Source organism: Cygnus atratus, chromosome 34, assembly GCF_013377495.2.
Source record: "Cygnus atratus isolate AKBS03 ecotype Queensland, Australia chromosome 34, CAtr_DNAZoo_HiC_assembly, whole genome shotgun sequence".
Lineage (NCBI taxonomy): Eukaryota > Metazoa > Chordata > Aves > Anseriformes > Anatidae > Cygnus > Cygnus atratus.
In genome coordinates, this window is record NC_066395.1 from 241,437 (window position 1) to 261,230 (window position 19,794).

Below are 19,794 nucleotides of genomic sequence, written 5' to 3' on the forward strand. Positions count from 1 at the left end.
GCAACACCACAAAAGTGTGCTTCTTGCCTACAAGTTTTGGTTCCAGAATGGTTCCTATGGACCCAGGGTAACTTCTTCCAGGCTCTCATGTTCCCCCGGGCATCTGGGAGGCAGTGGCCCCCTCTGTGTAGAAAACTGAAAGCAGCCCTGAAGGATGAATTAGGCAAAGCTGAAACCTCTGACATGACAACAGCTATCCAAGACCTTTTCCTCTATGGGGCCTGCCAGGTACTTAGGAAGAGAAGATCTTACAACCTACGTGCAAAGCAGGTGCATCTGCTGGCCTATCATGGACACCAGCAGATGTGAGCCTAAAGGCACAGATCCCAGCCGGAAGTCAAGGGATGACCTGTTGGCTACTTCAGAAAGAAGTCAACTCACAGGCCATTTAACAGCCGTTCGTGTCCTACTGGACTTAGAGCTTCTGAGGCACCACTGCCCTCGTCATACCATACCTACAAAACATCCCCTTCTTGGGCAAGGATCTGCCCAGGTAGAAGTGAGCTGGCTGTGATCCTTCAAGCCCATGGCACTGCTGCTGGACTCCCAGCCTCTCTGATGCATGGGAGCCAGTTCTGTGCCAGTCCTGGGAGGTGCTAGGGCAGGAGGGACCTTGCAGGCTGTGTTCAAGCCCCGTGCCTGTTGGCGGTCTCTCAGCTCCTTCCACACAGTGAAGATCACGCTGACGTCCAGAAGCCATGTGCCTGAAGCTGGCCTAGAAGACACTCAGGGGAGGCGCCCTCCCAGCCCCAGCCGCAGCCCCAGCCGCAGCTGGCGGTGCTGCTCTGCAGAGCGAGGGGGCTGACCCAGCTCAGGGGGTCACTGCCATTGCCCCAGGGCTGCAAAGAATCACTCGCCAGACTCCTTTGCCGGGCCTGATGCGTGCCCTGGGGCTACAGAGCTCTCCTCTGCCTGTTCACACCAGATCGAGCACTTGGGCTCTGGTCAGGCCACCTGGCTCACGCTCTGCGGGCTCCATTCACTGCTGTTTCCTGGGCTCAAACTTCCCCTGCAGATCCAAGTGCTGGTGCTCCTTGGCTGTGCTGCTGGAATGCGACTCTTTTCCTCTGCACCCCAGCACACGGGCACTGTCCCTGCAGAGCCAGACCAGGTCTCAGAGGAAGGACATCAGACAAAGAAGGCAGTGCAGGCTCTTTTGTTTTGTTTAAATTCACAGAGAGCATGGCTCCTCAGGTACAGAATCTCAGTACATACACTCAACATGTACATACTGAACTGGAAATGGGACAAATAATGATATTTTATTGGGCAACAACTGAATTAAAACTAAAAAATACTGGTACTAACAATACATACTCAAAGACAAACAAACAAAAAAAAAGAAAAAAATAAAGAGATTATTGAAGAGAATATTGGCTCTTCCTGTAATAAGTGACATTATGAGTCATTTGCAGAAGATTGACTGAGAAATAATTTCTTCTGAAACACCTCAAGATATCAGTTTCCACAGGGCATGTTTCAGTCCCTTATTCCTCATGCTGTAGATGAAGGGGTTCAATGCTGGAGGAACCACTGAGTACAGAACTGCCACCACATGGTCCAGGGATGGGGAAGAGATGGAGGGGGGCTTCAGGTAGGCAAACATGATGGTGCTGACCATCAGGGAGACCACGGCCAGGTGAGGGAGGCACGTGGAAAAGGCTTTGAGCTGGCCCCGCTCAGAGGGCATCCTCAGCACAGCCCTGAAGATCTGCACATAGGAATTTTCATTCCACAATGAAAACAAAACAACCAAAGCCTAAATAAAAGCTAAACACAAGTGCCATGACTTCCCTGAGGTAGGAGTTTGAGCAGGAGAGCTTGAGGATCTTTGGAACTTCACAGAAGAACTGGTCCACAGCATTGCCTTGGCAGAGGGGCAGGGAAAATGCATTAGCAGTGTGCAGCACAGCATGGAGAAATCCACTGCCCCAGGCAGCTGCTGCCATCTGGGCACAAGCTCTGCTGCCCAGGATGGTCCCATAGTGCAGGGGCTTGCAGATGGCAACGTAGCAACTCTTAGCGATATGGTTTAGTGGAGTACTTAGTGTTAGGTCGGAGGTTGGACTCGATGATCTTGAGGTCTCTTCCAACCTAGAAATCTGTGTGTGTCTGTGTGTGTAGCAGTCGTAGGACATGATGGCGAGAAGGGAATACTGTGCTCCAACCAAGAATACAGAAAATAAGACCTGTGCAGCACACCCTTGATAGGAGATGGCCCTGGTGTCCCAGAGGGAATTGGCCATGGCTTTGGGAAGAGTAGTGGAGATGCAGCCCAGGTCGAGGAGGGCGAGGTTGAAGAGGAAGAAGAACATGGGGGTGTGGAGGCGGTGGTCGCAGGCTATGGCGGTGAGGACGAGGCAGTTGCCCAGGAGGGCAGCCAGGTAGATGCCCAGGAAGAGCCCGAAGTGCAGGAGCTGCAGCTCCCGTGTGTCTGCGAATGGCAGCAGGAGGAACTCGCTCACAGAACTGCTGTTGGGCATTTGCTGTTTCTGGTCATTTGGTCCTGCCCAAGGAAGAAAAAGCACTGCCAAGTTACCGCAGACTTATCTGAGACGTTATGGCAGACTTAGTGAGAAAAACTCATTCTATTTCTCAGCTTAAGCCCCCCAAAATGCTTGTTCCCTTCCAGGCAGACAATTGGCAGGTCCGTTTCAGGAGTTCTGATTCATGTTGCCTGAGGGTATCCCTGGGAGAAGGGGACTCTGCTGTAGACAACAGAGGAGGAAGTCCTGCCGAGGTCCTGCAAGAGGTAAAGAGGAACATGGGATAATCTCAGATAAAATTTAGTAATGATATCAAAGAGTCTTACCCCTTTGTTGCTCACAGTTCAACCAATTGCCGAGCAGGACTTTGGGGATTTATTTTTTTGTATTTTTTGTTATTGATACCTCCCCAGCATTTAAGTTCTTTTTCTGAGGCAGAAATCCTGGGCATTTCTACTGCACTCCAAGTGAAATCCTGTGGATCCTCGGAAAAGGGACTGTCCCTTTAGTGCAGAGTGTCCTTCAGGGAGGACAGCCAGTCTGTCCATCAGTGCTGGTCTGAGCTGCCCTGTGTTGGCATCTCCTTCAGCTGCAGGACAATTGCAATCAGAGTTTCACCTGAGCAGGATATGAACACTGCTGAGAGCAGAGGAATCCAGGCTCAAATTGCACATCTCCAGACCCCTCACCCTGTCCCCATGCTCCCCTTCCCCTAAGCACACTGAGTGCTCACTCCATGTGCATGTGAAATCCCCATCCCCAGCCAGCCTGGAAACAAGAACAGCAGCAGCACGGCCAGGTGGAGAAGCCAGGAGGAATGCCAGTGTGCTGCTGCCAGGGGAGGCAAGGCCAGGGAGGGACAGACGGACACTCAGCAGACCCTCCTCTGCTGCAGCTCTGCCTGCAGAGGAGACTGCTCATGCTCGTTGCAAATACTGTGTGTTCTGTTCTGTCAGGAAGACACAAAGGCAGGGCACTGGGCATCAGAGGGTTTCCAGCTCCTAAAGATCAGCTAGGATAAAACCTGAGAGGACCACAAAGATAGTGTTGGTGCAGTCTGTGGGCTGAGGTGTGGAAAGGGACTTTATGAAGTTCATCGCTGATACATTATCTCCCATTGCAATGCTCTAGGTGTCTCAGTCTCCTGTACAATCCCAACAACCCATTACCATGAAACCTGCCTGCCTTCCACTGCAAGAATCTACAAGCACAGACTGCAGAAAAATTCTTACCCTTCGGGTAGCACCTGCCTTGGTCTTTCTCTTGAAAAACCCAATCATCAATGCCATTCTCTAAAGCATCTTCTACTCTTTGCTGGAGAAACAAAAAGAGCCACCCTGAGAGATGCTATCAACGATCAGATGTGCCAGCTGTAGAAGACCCCTCTGGCAACCCCATCTGCATTGCCCTGCTGCCAGAGACTCACTGTGTCAAGAGGTTACAGATGTGTCCTGCCACAAGCTGCCCTCTGTTGTTGCACTCCTCACTGCCTCCAAGCCCTCTCTCCTTCTCTCCTCTCCCCATGCCACCTGTGGTCAGAACCCCCAGACCTCCTGTGCTGTGCAGGGGAGCTGCTCCTGGGCAGAGCTGTCTCTCTGCAGCACTGCCACTTGCCAGGAGCTCCCGTTGGGCCCAGGAGCCTGGCCCAGCTCAGCAGCTCAGCACCCGATCATGGCATCACTTGCTCTGTGCCATTGGGCTCCCTCAAGGTGTCCCCAAGGCCTCAGGGCTGACAGCTCCTGAAGGCAGCAGGGTCTCTCCTGGGGTGTGGTGTTTGAAGTTGACAGGAATAACCACTGACTGCTCCTCGATGAACACAGGAGATAGTGATTTTAGAAGTGTGATTTGTGCTATTGATGTGCAGTTGTCAAACATGATGTTGTGGTTTAACCCAGCTGGCAGCTCAACACCACACAGCTGTTAGCTAACTGCCCCTGCAGCTCCACACCTGTAAAGCTCATGGGTTGAGATAAAGACAGTTTAAAAGGACAGAAAAGGAAGAGATTAATAATAATAACAACAACAACAACAACAGTAACAATTAGGTGTACAAAGCAATGATGTACAATGCAATTGCTCATCACCCAATGACCGATGTCCAGCCCATCCCCGAGCAGCAGTCCCCCCGACCCTGGCCAGCCTGCATCGGGATCCAGTGTTGCAGTCCCTTGACATTTGTTTTAGGGTAAAACCAGCTTTCAGAGGGATTTGGATTATTTCCTTCCCTTTCTCAAATACTTCTGCTCTGTTGCCCCACATGATGATGTCACCAAGGTATTGCAGGTGTTCAGGAGCTTCCCCCATTCCAGGGCAGTCTGGGTCAGTCCATGGTAAATGGTAGGACCAATTGCTTTGTCAATGCCCCCTTCCCTAGAGGGGGATCCCAGCTGCTTGACTTCCCTGCCCTCTAATTCCAGGCTATTGGCCCTGTTCTCCCAGCACTGGAGCAGCCAAGTGACAATGTGCTCACCTAAATGATGACTGAAATTTTTTCACAAATCTCATAGCTCACCCTGGGATAGGGGTCTTGTGGTTACTCATGCCATTCTGATCTCTTCCTCTTTGCCCTCCTTCTTCCTTGATGGCCCAACTTTGTTGAAGCATTCCTTGTCTTCTTCCTCCTTTCTTGTCTGCATAGGAGTTTCTTTCCTTTCTAAGAAAAAAAAAATGTTTTTTACATGCATAGTTTTCTCTTGTGTATAGGAGCAACCAATAGTGGCACAGGTTGGTTCTCTGGCCCAGCAATGGGGCCCATCAGTGGGGCTGGAGTGGCTGCAGGGACCGTCACACACGTTGGAGTGGCAGTAGGGCCTGTCGCTGGACTTGGAGTAGCATTGACTGTGTCTTCTATACTTAGGAAAAGCCCCAGCATGTTGCAGTGATTTGTGTCTTTTCACAACATTTTTTCATGCATTTCACCAATTTTTTAGGATTCTGCACTTGCTCAGGGGTGAAGTTCCAAAGCATTGGATGTGCCCACTGCTCTAGGGGCCTGCCAGTATCCTCCCATGCTCCTAGCCCCTACTAAATCTCCTGCCTTGGGGCAGACTTCTGGATGGTATTCTCAAGTACTTGTTTAACCTTAAACAAAAGCTGAAACACATTCAGGGGACATCACAATAGGAACATGCTGGATTGACCATCCCAGGGATATTCAAAGCTTTGAAGAGCTAGTGTAACTAGCCTGGAAGAGAAAGGGGAGGTGAAGGAGAAAGGGAGAGTGAAGTAGTTGTGAAAAGTGTCACCCTTTTGTCAGCTCCCTGTCCCTATCTACCAGCTCAGGGGCTGAGTACCAGGGGAGCAACTGGTCTTGCTGCTAAAGGCTGAGGCAAAGAAGGCATGCAATGCCTCAGTCTTTTCCACGTCTTCTCAAAATGTTTCCCTCCACATCCAATAAAGTATGAAGATTCTCCTTAATCCTCCCCTTCTCGTGTATTTCTAAAAACATTTTATTGTCTTTGATGGTAACAGCCAGACTGATCTCCAGTTGGGCTTTGGCCCTTCTAATTTTGTCCCTGCAAAGCCTTGCAACATTTAGGACAAGCTCCAAACAAAATGACAGAAGGCATGAGAAGGAAGCACAGAAAAGGTGCCTTCCATGCTCTAGCCTTCTGTGAGTCTGTGCTGCTATTCCATTCAACTAGTTACTCCTGTATTGTCCAAACTCTCCTGCAACTTCTGATGCTGCTATCTTGCAAGAGACAGCACAATCAGGGTGAGCCGTCTGCCTACAGATATTAACAGCTGACGCAATGAAGCATCTGTCCAGGGGAACCTTGGGAAACAGCAGGATGTTGCCTACGGAAACCTCTTGACATTTACAAGGAGAAAAGCCTAGTCCTGCAACAGAAGAAGAAGAACCCCATGCATCAGGGCAGACTGGGACTGTGCTGAGTGAGCAGCTCCGAGGAGGAGGAGGGCCTGGGCACCACGAGGGATGCCATACGAGCAGCGGTGCCTGCTCACCAGGAACCAGGCCAGCTTCCTACAGAGCTGCCTTACAAGGAACATGGCCACCAAGAAAATCTGAGTTATCTTACTCAGCTCAGATCCGGTGTGACATGACATGGACAAGGGTCTACAGCCAGCAGGGAAAGAGGTGTACGTCTGGGAGTCCCTAGGATATCCTGGTCTGGAGAGGAACAAGGACTTAGCAAGGCTGAAAGTCCCAACAAGACCAACATATTTATATCCATGGCTATGGCTGTTGTCTCTGCCACTGAGGCCTATGAGGAGACAGCTTATCGTTAAAGCACCAGGGCCTCATGGCCTCCTCGCCCCCACCCATGAACCAGGCAGGGACCGTACCATTCTCCTGCACTTAGCAATGCACATCCCCATCTCCTACTGCCCCAGGAAGAGCCCTCAGCAAGGTGTGAAGGGAAAGGATCTCCCATTTCCAGGGGCCAGGAATCAAGGCTCAGCCCTTGTGCTTGGTGAAACACATCCACTTTGTCTACACACCAGTGTCACCTTCACATTGCCTTTGTCTCCTTGTCCTCACTGCCTCCAATGTTCTGCTCTAACGATCTCCAACGGAGGCTGTGTCAGTCCTGGCCCTCGGGGAACACTGTAGGAAACTTGCATCTGACTTGGACTTCTGGAGAGATTTCTTCAGTTTGCTCTCAGTGTCTGAGGTTCGTGGGCTCATCACCAAAGCCCCCAGAGGGGTGATTCCAATGCCTTGGTCTGGGCGTCTGGTGCTGAGCTGGGCCGGGCTCCTGGGACAGAGAGAGTTCCTGGCAAGAGGGCCCTGGTGCAGAGAGACAGCTCTGCCCAGGAGCAGCTCCTCTGCACAGTGCAGCAGGGCTGGGGTCTCTGACCGCAGGTAACACATGGAGAGGAGAGAAGGAGAGAGGGTTTGAAAGCAGTTGGGGGTGGGCGGATGCTGAGAGCTGACTGCAGGAGAAATCTCCACAGCCCTTAACAATGTAAGTCTCTGGCTGCAGGGCCATGCAGCTGCACGTCCTGGAAGGGTCTCCTTCTGGGTCTTGTTTCTGGGAGGGCAGTGGGCAATGCAGTAGGCTTTGAGAGTCCTGCTGGATTGCACTGTGAGGTGAGGAAGTCTGGCGGAAGCCCTTTGCAGTGCCCTAGCCCAGGTGCCCCCAGTCAGCCCAGGACACCCTGCCCTGGCTGGCCATGCCAGGCTCTCTGTCAGCTGCCCATTAGCTCCTGCAGCCATGGAGGTGCCCCTTGGCAGTGCCCTGTTGGGTGGCAGGGTGCTGCAGGGCAGCACTGAGCACAGCCGTGTGGAATGGGGTCTGTGAGCACGGGCAGGGGGAAAGAGGAGGTGGGCGCAGAGTAGCAGCTCCCAGCAGGGACAGCTGTAGGCAGCAGAGAGAGGGGCAGGTGGCCAGAAGGAGCTGTTGCCAGAAATGCCGTGGCAGGGGGGATTCGGGCACCTCGCGGCCATGCCCTGCAGTGCAGATGCCTTCCCCTGGAGCAGCCCCTCCCTGACCTCCTCTCCCCCCTGCAGCCCATGGGCTGTGGGGCAGGCATGGCCAGCACAGCAAGCAGAACCCAGATGAAGAGAAGCTCCCAACCTCAGTCTGCCTCAGAGCTTCACCCAGAGACAAGGTGAGGATGCTGTCCAGCTGCACTTGGACTGGGGCTTCTCTGCTCTCAGCTGTCTCCAGTTTCTTCTCAGGGAAACAGCTGAGTGGGATGGTCCTGCAGCTCACAGAGGGGTGACAAAGGGCAGCTGTGAACAGGACTGCTGGGCAGAGCTGCTCTGCTCAATCTTCACCAAGGGACAGTCCCTTTGACTCCTGGCACCCACAGGATTTCACCAGGACTGCACAGGAAATCTCAGGGAGTTCAACCATCCAATACGTCTCCTAAGGATTATAGGGGCAAATGGAATAAAACACAGCAAACAAACCCCCTGAAGCTTCGCCTCTGCGTTCACATGAACTTTTTGTAACAGCACTGCAAATCTCATGGAACTTGAGTTTTCCCTGTGTTCCTCTTTCCCTCCCGATGCACAGCAGGAAGTACTCCACAACAGCCCCTACTCCCAGTGCCACTCAGCTAGCATCATCTTGAGCTCAAGAGAGCTGCATAAAGGTTCTCCTGCAAAGAGAGGCTCAGGCTGGGGGTGATCTAAGACTTCCAATAGGTATTCCTCAGAGAAGACTGTTCTGACTTTGTTCTGCCTTCTCCTCTTTAACAGGCAACGATGTCCATTGTCAGCAAATGTACAACAGCAGCTCCATCACCGAGTTCCTCCTCCTGGCATTCGCAGACACGCGGCAGCTGCAGCTCCTGCACTTTGGGCTCTTCCTGGGCATCTACCTGGCTGCCCTCCTGGGCAACGGCCTCATCCTCACAGCCATAGCCTGCGACCACTGCCTCCACACCCTACTCTCCCCAAAGCCATAGTCAATTCCCTCTGGGACACCAGGGCCATCTCCTATCAAGGGTGTGCTGCACAGGTCTTTGTCTTCTTCATGTCATCAGAAATTGCTGTCCTTAATATCATGTCCTACAACCGCTACATTGCCATCTGCAAGCCCCTGCACTATGGGACCCTCCTGCGCAGCAGAGCTTGTGCCCAGATGGCAGCAGCTGCCTGGGACAGTGGCTTTCTCAATGCTGTCCTGCACACCGCCAGTATATTTTCCCTGCCCCTCTGCCAAGGCTATACTCTGGACCAGTTCTTTTGTGAAATTCCCAAGATCCTCAAGCTTTCCTGCTCAGAGGCATTTCTCAGGGTGGTTGGGCTCATCGTATTCAGTGTCTGTTTATCATTTGGGTGTTTTGTTTTCATTGTGCTGTCCTATGTGCAGATCTTCAGGGCTGCACTGAGGACCCCCTCTGAGCATGGCCGGCACAAAGCCTTTTCCACGTGCCTTCCTCACCTGGCCATCGTTTCCCTGTTTATCAGCACAGGCATGTTTGCCTACCTGAAGCCCCCCTCCCTTTCCTCGCCATCCCTGGACCTGATGATGGCAGTTCTGTACTCGGTGTTGCCTCCAGCAGCAAACCCTCTCATCTACAGCATGAGGAACCAGGAGCTCAAGGATGCAGTGAGAAAACTAATTGGATACATGCTTCTTCATCATTAATAATGGATTCACAATCCTAGAGGACTCAGAGCTTTTGAAAACCTATTAGGACCATAATAGTTTCTTTTATACAATTTTCTGAAAGTTTTGATTTTGATTTAATAATTATATTTGATAATGAAATGTATTTGGTTTGTTTGTTTGTTTCTAATCCGTTTATATCATATAGAACCAGACTTCCTGTGTAGATAAAGACAATAAATAATCAGTAGAACTTCACTGGTCTCAGCTGCCATCTCTTCCCATCTGCTCTGGAGCTGGGGGAGCAGCCCCAGCATGCTGGAGGAACTCAGGTCCAAGAGCCCAGCTGCCACATGGAGGAGCAGCCCCAGTGCCTCTCAGGGCTGCCCCTCACTGCCCGCTGGGCTCTGCCCCTCCGCTGCCTTCAGGTTGGGCTGCTGCTTCCCTGGAGCCATGGCCATGGCCAGCAGCAGAATGTGGCCTTTTCACTGTTGCTCTTTTTTGGCTTCCACATTGTGCTCCTTGTATTTGGATAAGCCCTGAGATCTTATGTGCCTTGGTGACAGTCCTATTGTCTCTGCAGTGGCGTCTCCACCATATCTCTTCATGCCTCTTCCAAAGCTGATGTCAGGAATACACCCAAGGAACTTCTCCATTGACAGGCCTCTTGCTTTTCTGGGCTTCACCATGGATCAGAGCCCCAGAGTGGTCAGTGAAGGACCGAGGGCTGGACTGGGAGTTCCCTTCTTGGTTGCACATGGCCCAGCAAACAGTACCTGTGTCCAGTTCTGGGCTCCCCAGTACAAAAAAGACAGGAATCTCCTGGAAAGAGTCCAGGGGAGGGCCACAAAGTTGATACGGGGCCTGAAGCATCTTCCCTATGAAGAAAGGCTGAGAGCCCTTGGTCTGTTCAGCCTGGAGAAAAGAAGACTGAGAGGGGATCTCATCAATGTGTATAAATGCCTGAGGTGTGGGAGACAGAGAGATTTGGCCAACCTCTTTTCAGTGGTTTGTGGAGACAGGACAAGGGGTAATGGCCACAAGATGGAGCACAGGAAGTTCTGCAGCAACATGAGAAAGAACTTCTTCACGGTGAGGGTGATGGAGCACTGGAACAGGCTGCCAGGGAGGTTGTGGAGTCTCCTTCTCTGGAGATATTCAAGACCCGTATGGATACCTACCTGGGCAGCCCGCTCTAAGGAACCTGCTCTGGCAAGGGGGTTGGACCCGATGATCTTTCGAGGTCCCTTCCAACCCCTTCTGTGATTCTGTGATTCTGCATATTCACATCTTTCTGTCTGTATAGTGATATATATTTCTATAGCCACAGCTGTAACTACAGCTATATGTGCAAGTAAATGTAAATGTATATACAGTTACACATGTACACATAGATAACTGGGAGAGAGGCAGGCAAGTGGCTGGGATTCTAGGATTTCACATCACCTGAACTATCAGGAAACCAACCCAGCAGTGCTGGGAGCTGGGGAGAGGGGAGAGGGGGAGGAAGGTCCCGGTGGTACGGCTGGGAGGTGGGTTGTGATGCCATTCCTACTGCAGTGATCTGACTGCCTGGTGGCAGGCAGGCAGACACGGCGATGTCATCGAGTGCATCACAAATCCCATGGGACACAGGGGGCAACTCATGCAGGGGACAGCTCTGTCGAGCCACCGTGGCTGGGCTGCTGCTGCTGAGGTCACCTCCTCACAACACTGCGATGGGCCAGGAGCAGGCAGGCCTCAGGAGGCCGTCAAGAGCAGCAGCTGTGGAAGCTGCAGGCAGATGCCTGGGGAGGGCTGCCCTGCAGTGATGCCACCTGGACATGGGGTGGGAGCCTGTGGGACAAGGCATGAGAAAGTGCTGGATGTGACAGAGCACAGTGTGAGAAGGGAGAGAGTACAGGCAGGGCTGTGAGGGACAGCAGCATCTCACGTGCCCTTGGTTGGCAGAGATGTGAGCAACGGGCAAACGGCACAGAGAGCTGGAGGGGAGCAGTGGGGACCCTCTGGGGAGTCAAGTCTAGCAAAGGCAGCAGTGCCCAGGAAACCGATCGGTGATGTCACTAAAGGAAAATCTAGTTGGCAAGTGTTGATAAATGGGATAAGGACTGTAACAGAGAAAGGGAGGGATGAAGGTCGACTGAGGAGGAAGAATCCTGTGGGAGAGAGGCAAGGAGAGGAGAGGAGAAGAGAGAGGAGAGGAGAGGAGAGGAGAGGAGAGGAGAGGAGAGGAGAGGAGAGGAGAGGAGAGGAGAGGAGAGGAGAGGAGAGGAGAGGAGAGGAGAGGAGAGGAGAGGAGAGGAGAGGAGAGGAGAGGAGAGGAGAGGAGAGGAGAGTGGACAGGAGTTGGAGTTGGTCTGGGTGTGCTCAGCTATATCTGCCTGCACGTGCATATCCATGGCTTGATATTCTTGCAGACACCAACTGCAGGTGAACTTCGCCTTTCCTAAAAGCTTATGTCCACCACAAAGGTAAGTTATGTAAGTTTCTTTTTTGGAGCCTGTCCTTGCTGTCACGCCCTGGCAGCTCCTTCATAGCCCCTGTCTGCACCCTGTCCCTGCAGCACAGCCCTGAAGATTTGAACATAAGAGAAAAGAATAAAAACAAAACACCGGAACCATTAAAACGGAAATGAACGTGAGAAGTCCAGCTTCACTGAGGTAGGAGTGTGCACAGGATATCTTCAGGATGTGGGGGATTTCACAGAAGAACTGGTCCACAGCATTGCCTTGGCAGAGGGGCAGGGAAAATGTATTGGCAGTGTGCAGCAGAGCATAGAGAACCCCACTGCCCCAGGCAGCTGCTGCCATCTGGGCACAAGCTCTGCTGCGCAGGAGGGTCCCATAGTGCAGGGGCTTGCAGATGGCAATGTAGCAGTCATAGGACATGATAGTAAGGACAGAAATTTCTGATGACATGAAGAAGAGAAAGAAAAAGACCTGTGCAACACATCCTGAGTAGGAAATGGCCCTGGTGTCCCAGAGGGAATTGACTATGGCTTTGGGGACAGTGGTGGAGATGCAGCCCAGGTCAAGGAGGGCGAGGTTGAGGAGGAAGAAGTACATGGGGGTGTGGAGGCGGTGGTCGCAGGCTACGGCAGTGAGGATGAGGCTGTTGCCCAGGAGGGCAGCCAGGTAGATGCCCAGGAAGAGCGCGAAGTGCAGGAGCTGCAGCTGCCGCGTGTCTGCGAATGCCAGGAGGAGGAACTCGGTGATGGAGCTGCTGTTGGACATTTGATTCCTTTGGGCGTGGAGACCTGTCTGAGGAGGGAAATACAGCAAAATGTTATGCTAGACTCTGTGAGGAAAACTCTATTTCTTGTACAAACCTGAGAAGAGTCTGCTGAGAGCAAAGGCATCCAATTTCAAAGTGCAAATCTCCAATCTCCTCAGCTCTTCTGGATGGTCTTAGTTCTCCCCATCTAGCAAGAGACAGAGGGATCATTGCAGCTGACCACACAGAGATGTCCAGTAGCAGTTCCATGCCTTTAGCCATCAGGTGTCTTCTCCATGGATACCACAGAGCTGCTATGGCAGAGCTGTGCCCTAGTGGAGGGCAGCCTGCAGCCCAGCAGAACCTTTGCAGGAAAGGAGTGGAAAGCCCTAAAGGTGGGGTGACCTTTAGGTAGAGTCAGCCCATTCACAGCCCCAAAGAATTTTGAGAGCCCTCCATGTCAGGAGGGGACATGGATGCTTTTCCTTCATTAATGTATCTGCATGACAGAACGTGTAGCATCACCGTCTAAGCTGCACCTGAATTCTAAACAACTACAGTATTGACTCAAAAGGCAACTCACGTTCAAGTTCCAGTGACATTATGCTTGGAGGTCTATGCTATGGAGGAGAGGAGATCTAGAGCATTCTTCTGTGAAGGTGTCAGCAGTACAGGGATGACAGGGAAGCGCTCAAATCCCCCCTGCCGCTGAGTTTCTGGGAGAAGCTCCCCCTGCCCATGGCTCTGCTGCCTGCAGCTGTCCCTGCCTGCAGCTGGGTCTCTCTCCCCACACCTCCTGCCTGCAGGTCACAGCCCCCATCCCACCCGCTGGGTGCTCAGCTCTGCCCTGCAGACACCTCCTGGCAGCAGGGCTCTGCCCAGAGGCAGCTCGCTGGGGGCACGTCCTAGAGACCAGGTCACACAGACCCTGCTGACACTGCACGTGTGGTGGTGGAGCTTTCTAGGGGATGAGGGGAAGGAAAGGGACTTGATGGGAGTCCTTGTAACCCCCAGTAGTATGGCTTAGGAGTGTCAGCCTTTTCTTGGAAATAACAGTCTCTATTTCCATTCCCACAGAGCCAAAGAAGCAAATAGTCTGGAAAGCTGAGCCTGCAGCCTCTAACCCCTGACTGCCTTCTCGCCTTAATACAACCCACGGGTGCTGTGGATCTGTGAGCAGGCTACCCCAGGCAGCAGTCCCCCACCAGCAGCAGGATCCTGCCCTGCCGGGGGGGCTCCTTCCACCCGCAACTTCTCCCCGCAGCGCCCTGGGCAGCTCCCCGGGCAGGCTGAGCGCTGAGCCTGGCAGGCGGCAGAGGCCCTGCCCTGGCACACAGCCCCTGGGGCACAGCAGGGACCCTGCTCTGCACCACAGCCCTGGGCACCCCTGCCTGCACCCCCGGCTTCTCCTTCCTCCAGGAGCTGCGGCTGCATTGCCCTCCAGCCAGACACTTACCGGGCTCAGGGCTGGCAAGTGTTCTCCCCCAGCGAGCTCTGTGCATCCTGCCACTTCTGCCTGCCTTTACCCACTCTGTCTCTGCAGGCAGTGCCCCCAGCCCTGCTGCGCTGGGCAGAGGAGCTGCTCCTGGGCAGAGCTGGCTCTCTGCAGTGCTGCCCGCTTGCCACGAGCTCCCCTTGGGCCCAGGAGCCCGGCCCAGCTCAGCAGCAGAGGCCCAGCCCAAGGCCTCCCTTGCTCTGCCCCCCACCAGGCTCCCTGCCCATGGCCCCGGGGCTGCAGGGGAACCTGCTGGGAAACAGCCTGAAGGAATCCCTGGGCTTCCCTCCCTCCTCTGGGCACACACACTTCTTGACAGCAGGATCATTTCTCCTTGCAGAGAACCAATTAAGTGTAACAATCACATCTTGTGCAGCTGTCAGTTTGGACACCTAGAGAGAGTCAGGAACTGATGTCCTTTACCCTTGTTTAGGGATGGGTTTCAGCAGATTCAGTCAGTGCATCTCATGCTGGTTGTTATTCCTGGGACTGGAAGGGGTCTCATCTCCCTCCCATGCCTGCCACAGACTCACAGGAGCTGGGATTCCTCTGGCATTAATTCAAGTGTACACAACACAGGCACCTGCATGTGAGGTACCTCACGAATGCCAATTAGTGTCCCACTAATGCTCCTTAGTTGAGATGGAGGACAGGCAGGAGTTGTTCAGATGCAAACATCTAAAATGGCAGCAGATGCCACATGTAGGACAAGTGAACCTCTCCCTACTCCTTATGTTCAGGGCAGCCTATGGAGGAAGTCAGCAAAGCAAAAGGAGTCATGTGTCATAGTGACACAGTGAAAACTCAATAACCAAAGTTATTAAGCAGGTATTCTTTATCTCTGCACTGGGTGTGTGGGGGATTGCTCCACCTAACACACACTCCAAGGGTTACTGCTAGTGTGCTTATATTAACGGGATATACACATATTCATGTCCATTCTATGTAAGTTTCTTGCATATTCATTAGGTCTATGAAGAATCATTAACATAGGCTCCCACCCCTATTCGCATGTGCACCAGAGTCCTTGGGTGGTCCTCCAGCATACTCTGGTGGTCTTTTGATGAAGGCCAGAAGTCTACCTTGCTGCTAAATTTCTGACCCTTCCTTTCTTTTACAGACTTCAGCAGTCCAAGACAGTTCTTGCTGGTTCTATTATCTGTGTGTATGAAGTCTTTTCTTCCCTTATTTTTAGGGTCGTCCCATCCTCATACTCCCCGTCTCTGTCCTGTCCTTGTGGTTGATATACAACATACTTCCTGTGTTAGCTAAAATCTGCAAAATCAACATGCTTTACCTTGTTCCCTGTCTCAATAGGATAAACCTCTTTCTTCCTCTTCTATATGACCCTTGACTTTAATGGCTGCTGTGTCATGGACATCGCCGCATGAACTCAGGTCTCACCAGCAAGGTCTCCCTGCCTTTTGTGCCTTGAGGCAGGACTCTGCAGAGGTGCAAGAAGTGCTGGGTGGGGATAAAATCAGTGGTTACTTTGCAAACTCCACTCTTAACAGTTCATGGGACCATAGGACCTGCATCCAAGGGTGCCGAGAGAGTGTTCTGGCCTGGAGGTACTGGTTCCTTACGATCCCCAGAAGAAAAGGAATGCCAGGTCCCTCTTTAGAGTCCATTTCTGGACTGCAATTTTCTTGATAGCAACTGTGAAGGAAGACCTGAGCCATCAGGCACTACCCTGAGCACAATCACTTTATGGGATGGAAATGCTGTTCTGGAGGCCAGCTGTGTCTACACAGGCTTACACCAACAGAAAAGGCTCAGAAGGAGAGCGTGGAAGTGGAACGAGAGCAGTTCTGGACAGACCAAACCCTGCTGCTTCCTGGCAGTGCTGCCGTGATGGGAGTTTATTCCTCTCCACTTCTACCCATGGACCTTACCCTGGAACCCCCAGCAAAGTTCTCAGAGGAAAGTTTCTTATGATCCCTGGAAGAAAGGCGTTCAGACACTGTAAGGGATCATTTAAATGCTCTTAGAACTAAGACAATAAGGAGAGAAGAGTATCGATCATCTATTGAAGTTGGTGTGATGTCTTTCAAGACACAATAATCCACTGTTAGTCTCCACTCTCCATCAGACTTTTGCAGTGGCCATATGGGACTATTAAAGGGTGAGCGAGTTTTGCTGATCACTCCTTGGCTCTCCAGTCAATGTCAGCTTATGGATGGGAATCAGGGAGTCTTGTGTGTAGCGATATTGCCACTGGTGCATGATTTTGGCAGAGATTGGCACTTCAACTCTCAGCAATCCCACAATAGAAGGGTTCTGTGAGAGACCGGGCAAGGCAGACAACTGTTTAAAATCTTCCATCTCCAAGACAGCTATGATAAAAGCTCACTGGTACCTTTTTGGTTCCTTGGAACACCTTCTCCTGAGGTAGTCCATGCAAAGGCTGCCTGGAGTCCCAGTGGAGTGCTCTGCCAGTCATTCCCAGTTAAGCTGACTTTGGCCTCCAACACAGTTAGCTCTTGGGATCCCCCTGTCACTCCAGAAATACAGGTGGGTTCTGCCCCTTTCAAGCTTGATGGTATCACGGTACTCTGCACTGGTGTCCACTAGAGCCTTCTACTCCAAATCCACAGAGGCCAATAAAGCCAATTATCCCTTTCCTCCCCCTGGCTGAGGCGGGGCCCCTCTAGTCCTGGTCACAGCAATCATTACTCTGTCTGGGGAACTGCCCAGTGGAAATTAGAGCAGCAATTTTCCTGGAAGAACCCCTTTTTTCCATTGTTTTTCTTTGCATCTCATCTACTGGTGCCTCTAGGGTTAAGGTGGATTTCCCATCCCAATTGCTCATGTCCTCTGCACAGTAATACAGGTAAAACCACAGGGTGACACGTGGTGTCTACCCACTATATCCCCCCTCTCTTGGGCAGAGGGACATTTACACCTAATCGCTGAGATATTGGTTCATACAGTTGAGGAGGAAGATTTTTCCTTTTTTTTTTTTCCTTTATTACTTTTCCTCTGATGGCCCTACTTTGGAGTAGCCTGCCTTTTCTTCTTCTTCCTTCCCTGTATGAGTCGGAGCTTCTTTCCTTCCTAAACAAGCTGATTTTATCTCTCTTGTTTCTTCTTGTGTATATGTATGACTGATACAGGCACAGGCTGGTTCTCTGGCCCAGTCACAGGGATTGGCGTTGTGTAGATTGCAACTCAGTAAGCATAGGCCAAGCCCCAGCACATTGCAGTGATTTCTGTCTCTTTGGAATTGCCAAGGTGATAGCACTCCTTTTTCAAGCATTCTGCCAATTTTTTAGGATTCTGCACTTGTTCAGGGGTGAAGTTCCAAGGGACTGCAGGTGCCTACAGTTCTAGGTGCCTGCCCATATCCTCCCACACTCCCTGCCACTCATAGCTATCCTGCCTCAGAGCAGATCTTTGTGTGGCATTCTGAAATAGTTTTCCCTAACCTTAAACAAAACCTGAAACACATTCAGGAGAAATAAGAATAGGAAGAGGCTGGTTTGAACATCCCAAGGATATTGAAAGTTTTGAAGAGCTATTGTAACTAGCCTGGAGGAGAAAGGGGGAGGTGGAGGAGAAAGGGGGAGGTGAAGGAGAAAGGGAAAGGGAAGAAGTAGGGAGAAGTGTCCCCCCTCATCCCTCCCATAGATTGTCTCCCCGAGGAGAAAAGGTGAAGACTGTTAATTATGAACAGTTTCTGAGAGATGGTTCTTCAAGTATGGAGGTGACAGCAATGCTGAGTACAACTAGCAGATTAGTCTCATGACCAGCAATTTCAGCATAACATAAGGCAGCATTACCCAGTAGAGTAAGCTAATAACCATAAACCAGCCCCACAAGGGATAAACAGCACAACAGGGAAACACACAGTATGTAATGTGCTATCCAACACAATTCTGAGGCCAAACACAACTACCACACTGAGGTTAAAAAAATAAATACAAAAAAAATTCACATTGTGGTCAGCGACTATGAAGCAGATATAATGCTTGTAACGGTTTTATTTTAACATGATCCGGTCATATCTGTCATTGTCTCAATCCTTTGGGCCCCACGCAGGATCCTTTCAGGAAGGAGGGCATCCCATGGGAGGGATGCAGAGGCAGAGATTGACCGTCAAGGAGCGGTGGAGACAAGTGCCATGGACTGACTGCAATCCCCATTCCCCTGCTCCACTCAGGGGAAGGAGGTATAAAAGTGTGGATAGGGGGAATGGTGTTTTTAGTTTGCTTGTAGTTCCTGGCGGTTGTAGTCCACTGGTGATAGGCAATAAATTATATTAATCTGCCTATGATAAGTCTGTCTTGCCCATGATGATAATTGGTGCCCATAACAATATTTGGCGGGTGACCTCCTCTTCCACCTCAGCCCTTGAGCTCTTTTCATCATACTTTCTCTCCCTTTTCCTTGTAGGTTGGGAAGTGAAAGAGCAGTTGCCGTGGAGTTCACCTGCGTAGCCAGATAAAACCACCACAGCAGGGGTATGGGAAGGGTTCAGCACCAGGGTTGTGCCCATCCAGGGATGGCATCTCAGCATCCACGACATGCTGTGCCAGCCTGGCTGCACAGCAGGGAGGAAGTGAGGTTCCTCTGAAGGAGAGCAGTAGAAGAGGAAGGCTTGATTTCCAACTCAGGCATTTCTGGCATATTCCTGAGAGGCCTGGGGGAGCTGCAGGCCACACCAGTCTCTGCGACACAGGACGTCTGTCCTCCCAGACCAGACCAGATCCCAAAGAGGCACCAGCTCCCAGGGAAACCTGGCCCTGGATTGTCCCCATCGTGAAGAGGCTGAGCCATGGCCAGAGGAGTCCTGGGGCTCAGGACAGCCCTGGCATCAGGACCCAGGAATCCTGGCTGCCACATTGTCCCCTGAGCCCAGCATGACTCTCAGGCAGGGCTCTCATAGCTTCCACCTGCCCCATTCAGCCCCTCCTCCCCTTCCCCCTGATCCCAGGACCTGCAGCTTTGGACAGCTGACAGCCCCTATGTGACACCCTCACCTTTGGGGGAGAGCTGCAGGAGCACTGGGAACATGGAAGTCAGTTTGGAGGTGATGGTCACCCTCCAGCAGCCCTCCATCTCGCTTGCTGCTGGCCCTCAGCTCAGGACAAGGGATGCGCGCCCCGGCTCCTCAACCACAGCTCCTCTGCAAGGTGCCCCTGCTCCTCCGCCCGTCAGCGAGGGTCACCCAGTGCAACCTTGCTGCCTGCTGCCCCCACTCCTGGCCACAGAAGGACAGCGGTGGGGAGCACCCAAGCAGCGCCCAGCAGGGACCAGGCCTTGCAGGGAAGTGCCGGCACTGCCGCTGCTCCAGTGACGATATCCTGGTGATGCAGTGCATCCCCCTGTGACATCAGCACGTGTCATTTGACGGCCTAGGAGGTTACCAGCACGGAGACAGCACAGCTCGGGAGAGAGATGAGAGATTTCCCTTCTTGTCCTGAGAAACAGTCACCTCCCTTCTGCCCAGTTCTTTTCCAGCAGTTCCTGACAAATCCACCAGGAACCTCTCCAAATAGTGACAAAGGCCACGGAATAAAGGAAGTGGAGCGCTGGAGAAGTCACCGCTGTCCCCCTGCCCCAACATGCT

General features: G+C 52.1%; 1 pseudogene; it reads right to left on the reverse strand.

The window, feature by feature from the left end:
* Nucleotides 1-1,450: 1,450 nt before the first annotated feature.
* Nucleotides 1,451-19,283, reverse strand: LOC118261189 (olfactory receptor 14C36-like; annotated as a pseudogene).
* Between the last annotated feature and the right edge of the window lie 511 nt (nt 19,284-19,794).